Source organism: Chionomys nivalis, chromosome 6, assembly GCF_950005125.1.
Source record: "Chionomys nivalis chromosome 6, mChiNiv1.1, whole genome shotgun sequence".
Taxonomy (NCBI): Eukaryota; Metazoa; Chordata; class Mammalia; order Rodentia; family Cricetidae; genus Chionomys; species Chionomys nivalis.
The window spans coordinates 7,588,215-7,599,083 of record NC_080091.1 but is presented as its reverse complement, the minus strand read 5'-3'; positions in this window follow the sequence as shown (position 1 = coordinate 7,599,083).

The window sequence follows — 10,869 nt, the reverse complement described above, 5'->3', positions numbered from 1 at the left end:
TTGGTACCAGAGTTACTGTAGCTTCATAAAAGGAATTTGGCAATGACTCTTCTGTTTCTATATTGTGAAATACATTTAGGACTATAGGTATTAGGTCTTCTTGGAAGCTCTCGTCGAATTCCGCATTGAAACCATCTGGTCCTGGACTTTTTTTGGAAGGGAGGTTTTTGATAACAGCTTCTAATTCTTCACGACTCACAGGTCTATTTAGGTTGTTCACCTGGTCCTGCTTTAACTTTGGTATATGGTATTGATCTAAAAAAGTGTCCATTTCTTTAACATTTTCCGGTTTTGTGGCATACAGGCTTTTGTAATAAGATCTAATGATTCTCTGAATTTCCTCTGTGTCTGTGATTATGTCCCCCTTTTCATTTCTGATTTTATTAATTTGCAAATTCTCTCTCTGCCGTTTGATTAGTTTGGATAGGGGTTTATCAATCTTGTTGATTTTCTCCAGGAACCAGCTTTTTGATTCATTGATTCTTTCAATTGTTTTCTGTGTTTCTATTTTGTTGATTTCAGCCCTCAGTTTGATTATTTCCAGTCTTCTACTCCTTCTAGGTGAGTCTGCTTCTTCTTTTTCTAGAGCTTTCAGGTGGGCTGTTAAGTCTCCACTGTGTGCTTTCTCTGTTTTCTCTAAGTGTTCACTTAGTGCTATGAACTTTCCTCTCAGGACTGCTTTCATAGTGTCCCATAGGTTTGAGTATGTTGTTTTTTTATTTTCATTGAATTTAAGGAAGACTTTAATTTCTTTCCTTATTTCTTCTTAATCCAGGTATGTTTCAGTAGTTGATTGTTCAGTTTCCATGGGTTTGTAGGCTTTCTGTGGGTAGCATTTTTGTTGAATTTTACCTCTAATCCATAGTGATCTGATAAGATGCAGGTGGGGAAACGGGATGATTGGGCATATAGGAAGGTTGGATAGGGGAGCAGGGAAACTCATATCTTATTTAAGGGAACCACCTAAGTGTTGGCAAGAGACTTGAACTTGGGGTGGCTACCAGATGCCCAGGGCAATGTCCCCAGTTAGTTCCTTGGGCACCTGAGTATAGGGAACCTAAAAGGAACCTATCCTATACCCATACTAATGAATATCTTGCATATCACCATAGAACTTTCATCTATTGATGGATGGAGATAGATACAGAGACCCACACTGGAGCACCGGACTGAGCTCCCAAGGTCCTAATGAAGAGCAGAAGGAGGGAGAACATGTACAACGAAGTCAGGACCACGAGGGGTATACCCACCCACTGAGACATTGGGGCCGATCTATTGGGAGCTCACCAAGGCCAGCTGGACTGTGACTGAAAAAGCATGGGATAAAACTGGGCTCTCTGAACTTGTCTGACAATGAGAGCTGACCAGAGGCCAAGGACAATGGCACAGGGTTTTGATCCTACTTCAGGTTCTGGCTTTGTGGGAGCCTAGAGAGTTTGGATGTTCAGCTTCCTAGATCTGGATGGAGGGGGGAGGACCTTGTACTTTCCACAGGGCAGTAAACCCTGACTGCTCCTGTGACTGAAGAGGGAGGAGAAGAGGAGTGGGGTGAAAGGGAGAGGGGCGGGAGGAGGGGGAGGGAAATGGGAGGCGGGGAGGACGTGGGAAATTTTTTTTCAATAAAAAAAAAAAGAAAACTTTCCCAACCTAAAGAAAGATATACCTATGAAGGTTCAAGAAGCATACAGAACACACACACAAAAAACATCCCTTCATCCATATAATAATCAAAACACAAAGCATACAGAATAAAGAAAGAATCTTAAGAACTGCAAAGGAAAAAGACCAAGTTACTTATAAAGGTAAACCTATCAGACTTACACCTGACTTCTCTATGGAAACCTTGAAAGCCAGAAGGTCCTGGATAGAGGTACTGCAGAAACTAAGAGACCATGGATGCAAGCCCAGACTAATATACCCAGCCAAGCTTTCATTCACTATAAATGGAGAAAACAAAATTTTCCAGGATAAAAACAAATTTAAACAATACAAAGCAACAAATCCAGCCTTACAGAAAGTAATAGAAGGAAAATCACAAACCAAGGAGTCCAAAAATGTCCACAATAACTCAGAGATCTAGAGACCCTTCACCAGCACAACCCTAAGAAGGGAAACACACAAACTCTACTACCAAAAAAGTGACCAGAGTTAACAACCACTGGTCATTAATATCACTTAATGTCAATGGACTCAACTCACCTATGAAAAGACAAAGGCTAAGAGATTGGATACGAAAACAGGATCCAACATTCTGCTGTTTACAAGAAACACAACTCAACCACAAAGACAGGCACCTACTCAGAGTAAATGGCAGGAAAAGGCTTTTCAAGCAATGGACCTAAGAAAGAAGCAGGTGTGGCCATACTAATTTCTTTTTTTTTTATTCTTTTTTAATTAAAATTTCCACCTGCTCCCCGTTTCCCATTTCCCTCCCCTCCTCCCAAATATTCCCCCCTCCCCTTACTCCCCTCCCCCATCCCCACTTTTCTTATCCTCCCCCCACACCATTCCCCCTCCCTCTGGATACTGAAGAGCAGTCCAAATTCTCTGCCCTGCGGGAAGACAAAGGTCTTCTATCTACGTCCAGGAAGGTGAGCATCTAAACAGGCTAAGCTCCCACAAAGCCAGTTCATTTATTAGGATCGAAACCTAGTGCCATTGTCCTTGGCTTCTCATCAGCCTTCATTGTCCGCCATGCTCAGAGAGTCCAGTTTCAACCCATGCTTATTCAGTCCCAGACCAGCTGGCCTTTGTGGGCTCCCAATAAATCAGTTCCACTGTCACAATGGGTGGGTGCATCCCTCGTGGTCCTGATTTCCTTGCTCATGTTCTCCCTCCTTCTGCTCCTCATTTGGGCCTTAAGAACTCAGACCTTTGCTCCAAATTGAGTCTCTGTCACTACCTCGATCCATCGCCAGATGAAGGTTCTAAGGTGATATGTAAGATATTCATCAGTATAGGATAGGGTCATTTCAGGTTCCCTCTCCTCAGTTGCCCAAGGTACCAGCTGGGGACATCTCCCTGAACACCTGCGAACCCCTCTAGAGTCAAGTCTCTTGCCAACTCTAAGATGGCTCCCTTAGTTAGGATATATACTTCGCTGCTCCCGTATCTACCCTTCCTATATCACAACCATCCCAATCCCCGAGCTCCTCCCATCCTCCCCTTCTCACGTTTCTCATCCCATTTCCCCTTTGCCCCATGCCACCTCACCCGCAAGTTCCCAGTTTTTGCCCTGCAATCTTGTCTACTTCCCCTCTCCAGGCAGATGACCATACGATTTTCTTTGGGTTCACTTTCTTATTTAGCTTCTCTAGGATCACAAATTATATGCTCAATGTCCTTTATTTATGGCTAGAAACCAATTATGAGTGAGTACATCCCATATTCCTCTTTTGGAGTCTGGGATACGTCACTCAGGATATTGTTTTCTATTTCCATCCATTTGCATGCAAAATTCGAGAAGTCATTGTTTTTTACCGCTGAGTAGTACACTAATGTGTTTATATTCCACACTATCTTCATCCATTCCTCCATTGAAGGGCATCTAGGTTGTTTCCGGGTTTTGGCTATTACAAACAATGCTGCTATGAACATAGTTGAACAGATACTTTTGTCATTTGATGGGGCATCTCTTGGGTATATTCCCAATAGTGGTATTACTGGATCTTGGGGTAGGTTGATCCCAAATTTCCTGAGAAATCACCACACTGATTTCCAAAGTGGTTGCACAAGTTTGCATTCCCACCAGCAATGGATGAGTTTGCCCCTTTCTCCACAACCTCTCCAGCAAAGGCTATCATTGGTGTTTTTGATTTTAGCCATTCTGACAGGTGTAAGATGATATCTCAAAGTTGTTTTAATTTGCATTCCCCTTATCGCTAAGGAGGTTGAGCATGACCTTAAGTGTCTTTTGGCCATTTGAATTTCTTCTGTTGATTCTCTGTTCAGTTCAGTGCCCCATTTTTTTTATTGGGTTAATTAGCATTTTAAAGTCTAGTTTCTTGAGTTCTTTATATATTTTGGAGATCAGACCTTTGTCTGTTGCGGGGTTGGTGAAGATCTTCTCCCAGTCAGTGGGTTGCCTTTTTGTCTTAGTGACAGTGTCCTTTGATTTACAGAAGCTACTCAGTTTCAGGAGGTCCCATTTATTCAATGTTGTCCTTAATGTCTGTGCTCCTTGGGATAAACGTAGGAAGTGATCTCCTGTACCCATCTGTTGTAGAGTACTTCCCACTTTTTCTTCTATCAGGTTCAGTGTGTTCAGACTAATATTGAGGTCTTTAATCCATTTGGACTTGAGTTTTGTGCATGGTGATAGATATGGATCTATTTTCATTCTTCTACACGTTGACAACCAGTTCTGCCAGCACCATTTGTTGAAGATGCTCTCTTTTTTCCATTGAATACTTTTAGCTCCTTTATCAAAAATTAGGTGTTCATATGTTTGTGGGTTAAAATCAGGGTCTTCTACTCGGTTCCATTGATCGACTTCTCTGTTTTTATGCCAATACCAAGCTGTTTTCAATACTGAGGCTCTGTAATAGAGTTTGAGGTCAGGGAGGGTAATGCCTCCAGACGATCCTTTATTATATAAGATTGTTTTGGCTATCCTGGGATTTTTGTTTCTCCATATAAATTTGATTAATGTCCTCTCAAGATCTGTGAAGAATTTTGATGTGATTTTAATGGGGATTGCATTGAATCTATAAATTGCCCTTGGTAGAATTGCCATTTTTACTACGTTGATCCTCCCAATCCAAGAGCAAGGCAGATCCTTCCATTTTCTGGTATCCTCCTCAATTTCTTTCTTCATAGACTTAAAGTTCTTGTCAAACAGATCCTTCACTTCCTTGGCTAGAGTTACCCCAAGATATTTTATGCTATTTGTGGCTATCGTGAAGGGTGATGCTTCTCTGATTTCCATCTCTGCTTCCTTATCCTTTGTGTATAGGAGGGCAACTGATTTTTGGAATTGATCTTGTATCCTGCAACGCTACTAAAGGTTTTGATCAGCTGAAGGAGTTCTTTGCTGCAGTTTTTGGGGTCGCTTATATACACTATCATATCGTCTGCAAATAATGAAAGTTTAACTTCTTCCTTTCCAACTTGAATCCCTTTGATCCCCTTATGTTGTCTTATTGCTATTGCTAGAATTTCAAGCACTATATTAAAGAGGTATGGAGAGAGTGGACAACCTTGTCGTGTTCCTGATTTTAGTGGAATAGCTTTGAGTTTCTCTCCATTTAATTTGATGCTAGCTGACGGCTTCCTATAAATAGCTTTTATTATACTTAGGTACGACCCTTGTATTCCTAATCTCTCTAAGACCTTTATCATAAAGGGATGTTGAATTTTGTCAAATGCTTTTTCAGCATCTAATGAAATGATCATATGGTTTTTTCTTTCAGTTTATTTATATGATGGATTACATTGATAGATATGTGTATGTTGAACCAGCCCTGCATCTCTGGGATGAAGCCTACTTGATCATAATGGATAATTTTTCTAATGTGTTCTTGGATTCGGTTTGCCAGTATTTTATTGAGTATTTTTGCGTCGATGTTCATGAGTGAGATTGGCCTGTAGTTCTCTTTTTTGGTTGTGTCTTTGTGTGGATTTGGTATCAGAGTAACTGTAGCTTCATAGAAGGAATTTGGCAATGACTCTTCTGTTTCTATATTGTGAAATACATTAAGGAGTGTAGGTATTAGGTCTTCTTGGAAGTTCTGGTAGAATTCTGCATTGAAGCTGTCTGGACCTGGGCTTTTTTTGGTGGGGAGGTTTTTTATAATAACTTCTAATTCTTCACGACTAACAGGTCTATTTAGGTTGTTCACCTGGTCCTGGTTTAACTTTGGTATATGGTACTTATCTAAAAAAGTGTCCATTTCTTTTACATTTTCCAATTTTGTGGCATACAGGTTTTTGTAGTAAGATCTAATGATTCTCTGAATTTCCTCTGTGTCTGTGGTTATGTCTCCCTTTTCGTTTCTGATTTTATTAATTTGTGTATTCTCTCTCCACCATTTGATTAGTTTGGATAGGGGTTTATCAATCTTATTGATTTTCTCCAAGAACCAGCTTTTTGTTTCATTGATTCTTTGGATTGTTTTCTGTGTTTCTATTTTGTTGATTTCAGCCCTCAATTTGATTATTTCCAGTCTTCTACTTCTCCTAGGCGAGTCTGCTTCTTTTCTTTCTAAAGCTTTCAGGTGGGCTATTAAGTCTCCAATGTGTGCTTTCTCTGTTTTCTTTAAGTGGGCACTTAGTGCTATGAACTTTCCTCTTAGCACTGCTTTCATAGTGTCCCATAGGTTTGAGTATGTTGAGTCTTCGTTTTCATTGAATTCAAGAAAGACTTTAATTTCTTTCTTTCTTTCCTCCTTGATCCAGGTGTGGTTCAGTAGTTGACTGTCCAGTTTCCATGAGTTCATAGGCTTTCTGGGGGTAGCATTGTTGTTGAATTCTAACTTTAATCCATGGTGATCTGATAAGACACAGGTGGTTACCGATATTTTTTTGTACTGTGTAAGTTTGCTTTGTTACCGAGTATGTGGTCTATTTTCGAGAAGGTTCCATGAGCTGCAGAGAAGAAGGTATATTCTTTCTTATTTGAGTGGAATGTTCTATAGATGTCTGTTAAGTCCATTTTATTCATTACCTCCCTTAATCCTCTTATTTCTCTGTTAGATTTCTGTCTGATTGATCTGTCCATTGGTGAGAGAGGGTTGTTGAAATCTCCTACTATTATTGTGTGTGGTTTGATGACTGCCTTGAGTTTTAATAACGTTTCTTTTACATAAGTGGGTGCTTTTATATTAGGGTCATATATATTCAGGATTGAGACTTCATCCTGGTGAATTGTTCCTGTTATGAGTAAAAAATGTCCCTCTTCATCTCTTTTGATTGATTTTAGTTTGAAGTCAACTTTCTTAGAAATTAGTATGGCCACACCTACTTGTTTCTTAGTTCCGTTTGCTTGATAAACCTTTTCCCAGTCCTTTACTCTGAGTAGATGTCTGTCTTTGTGGTTGAGGTGTGTTTCTTGTAAGCAGCAGAATGTTGGATCCTGTTTTCATATCCAATCTCTTAGCCTGTGCCTCTTTATAGGTGAGTTGAGTCCATTGATATTAAGTGATATTAATGACCAGTGGTTGTTGACTCCGGTCATTTTTCCTTTCTTTCTTTCTTTCTTTCTTTCTTTCTTTCTTTCTTTCTTTCTTTCTTTCTTTCTTTCTCTCTCTCTCTCTTTCTTTCTTTCTTTCTTTCTTTTGTTAGTAGAGTTTGTGTGTTTCCCTTCTTCAAGTTGTGCTGGTGAAGGGTCATTAGATGTCTGAGTTATTGTGGGCATTGTTGGACTCCTTGGTTTGTGATTTTCCTTCTTTTACTTTCTGTAAGGCTGGATTTGTGGCTACGTATTGTTTAAATTTGTTTTTATCTTGGAAAATTTTGTTTTCTCCATTTATAGTGAACGAAAGCTTGGCTGGGTATAGTAGTCTGGGCTTACATCCGTGGTCTCTTAGTTTCTGCAGTACCTCTATACAGGATCTTCTGGCTTTCAAGGTTTCCATAGAGAAGTCAGGTGCAAGTCTGATAGGTTTACCTTTATAAGTAACTTGGCCTTTTTCCTTTGCAGCTCTTAATATTCTTGCTTTATTCTGTATGCTTTGTGTTTTGATTATTACATGGTGAGGGGATTTTTTTTTGATCCAGTCTATTCGGTGTTCTGTATGCTTCTTGAACCTTCATAGGTATATCTTTCTTTAGGTTGGGAAAGTTTTCTTCTGTAATTTTATTAAATATATTTTCTGGACTGTTGAGATGCACTTCTCCTTCTTCTATTCCTATTATTCTTATGTTTGGTCTTTTTATTGTGTCCCAGATTTCCTGAATGTTTTGTGATGAGAGTTTGTTGAATTTTCTGTTTCCTTTGATCAGTGTGTTTATTTTCTCTATGGTATCTTCAGAATCTGAGACTCTTTCTTCTATCTCTTGTATTCTGTTGGTTATGGTTATTTCTGTAGTCTCTATTCATGTACCTAGATTTTCCATGTCCAGTCGGCCCTCTGTTTGTGCTTTCTTTTTTCTCTCCATTTCAGTTTCAAGTTTCCATTATCTGTTTGATTGTTTTACCTTGGTTTCCTAGGGTATCATTCACTGATTTACTCAAATCTTCAAACTTTCTGTTATACTTCTTATCCATTTCTGTAAGGGCATTTTTTACATGTTGTTTAAGGGTCTCTATCCCTTTCATAAAGTCAGTTTTTTCTACTTCTTCTTGTTTAATGTGTTCATGTCCTCCTGATGTAAGGTTGCTGGGTTCTGGTGGTTTCATGTTGTTTTTTGGATTGTTGGGTGAATTCTTGCATTGGTGCCTGCCCATCTCTTCCTCCGAATGCTCCCCTATAGATCTTCTTTTACAGGATCAGATTTCCTTGCCCAATGATATACCTTCCCAGTGATGGGACTCCCCAATGATGGCTCTCCTGGTGACTAGATCGGATTTCCATGCTGGTTGGGTAGTTCTTAAACAAAGGGCCTACCTTGCTTACTGCAGGCAGGATATTGAGACAAAGGAACTACCGCCCACCCTCTTGCCCTCACGATTCAGTCCCAGAGCCCAAACAGGCTGAGCTGGGTGATGTTATGTGCCCGAAGAGGGGAGCGGGCATAAGTAATTTTATAGTTAAACTTGGAACGTGTAAGTTTAAGCAGTGTTCTGGGAACTTTTCTTGTGGCATCATAGGGGGATGAATGGATCTACAAATGTTTGTAGAAACTGGAGATTTAGGATAAGTTTATATTAACAATAAATATGTCATTACACCTGTATTATAGAGTTTTAAGGAATTTTATACTCTTTTTTTTTATACTTCCCTCAAATTAATGATTAGGCCTATTGCTCGAATTTAAAGGTACTTCTGAAAAGTGTTTGGAGACAGATGAACATTGAGTGTATAATTTGCTTAAAAACAACTTTGTCCTAAACCTAGATTTTTCCAGGCTTGTATACACTATAAGTTTTTTTCAGTTTTATTTTTTTAAAAGCATCAGATAATTCTTTTCTTTCTGAGACAGGGTCTCAATATGCAGCCCTGACTTACCTGGAATTTGCTAAGTAGACCAGGCTGGCTTCAACTCGCAGAGATCCAACTGCCTCTGCTTTTCAAGTGTTGGGATTAAAGGTATAAGCTTCCACAGTGTCAAGTTTTAGATGTCTTAAGAAGTAGTTGTTCTCACATGAATTTAGTTTAGACATTTTGTATATATTTGATTTAAAAATCTTGTTCTTCTCTAGATTCCATATTATAATTATTGAAAATATTTCAAAGTTTATATTTTTATAAATAATATAATGCCAAGTTCATTATTCTTTTTAAATTTGACATTATGAACATTAAAAAATATAAGCTTATAACTCAAAATTAGTTCTTGATGGCTGTAATATAGTATGCTTATCTACCTGATTTTTTGTGTTGAATATTTAGTTCATTTCTCGTGTCTGCTTTAGAGAATACTGATAATAACTTTTCTACAAATGGACTGAAATTTACTTTGAATCTTTTCGACAAATTTCCCAAGATTATATTACGGAATAAAAAGACTGAAGGTTTTAATATATATTTTAATACATATATATATATATATATACATGTATATGTATAAATACATAGATATTCTTCATATTTATTAGTATAAGCATATTTAAATATGTATAAATATATTTAGATAATAAAATGTATTTATTACAAATGTAGTATTTTATTTATTTTCATAAATACTCAATAGTGGCAGACAAGTAAAATAACTCAGAGTCACAAAGCTAGGTGGCTCCAGGGTCCAAGTTTTCTTTGTAATCCTACCTGTTTTGATGATATTGCCAAGTGGCTCTTTCAAATGAGTATCACACCTGTTTTCAGTCAATTTCATTGTAACAATTAGTATCCAATAATCTTTTTTAACACTAAATTTAATAGATAAAAATGATACATGTTTATTCCCTAGACGTACTTGATAAGAAAGATTAACTTATAAGTTAAACTATGTTCATTGGAAATGCTTTCCTGTGTGATAGGTATGGTTCATGACCACATACAAAACAGTGAAAATTGGCTATGGCTACATATCATGGAGGTTTCTAGAATGAATTAATCTTTGGGACAAGCAATGATTATTGTATTAGAAAACTGGAAAGAAATACATGTAGGTTCAGATTTACACAATTTAGAATAAGTCAAATAACTGTTTCTTAAACAATGATTTTTATTGAATAAAATTTGGAGTAAAAAGAAAAAATTCTTTGGGGACTTGCCATGTTGTTTATTAATTTTAAAAATAGCTTTTAACTTTAACATAATAAAATTACATATAACAAAATAGGTATTAGGCAAAAATTACAATATTTCTATTTACTTTACCTTTTATCATAACTAAGGAAAACTATAACTATTTTTTTTCAACGATATCAAAGACTCCAGAAAGATAAAATATTACCTACGAAAAAAGGAAGTACCTTGTAAGCAACTTTCAAAACTCTAGAAATGACAGAGACATCTCTCTGTCTGGACAGTTACCAAAGTTCTTCTCTACCATTATGGCATCCATCTTCAGCCTACAGGCCGATAGTATCCAGCAGACTTTTTCATGAAGCATGAAATTTCAAAGACAATTCTGCCTGTATTGGTAGTTTGCCAGTCACCTTCTTCTGTATTCTGCAGAATATCTTGCAGATTCTTTCATGAAACAGGAACCCCAAAGGATCGTCTCACCTTTAGGCAAGTTCAGCAGTCATTTCTCTGTGGGTTCTGCATGTCCAGTTCAACTAGCAAACTCCATAAGGAGCCTTTTCGATGCCCATCATTTTCT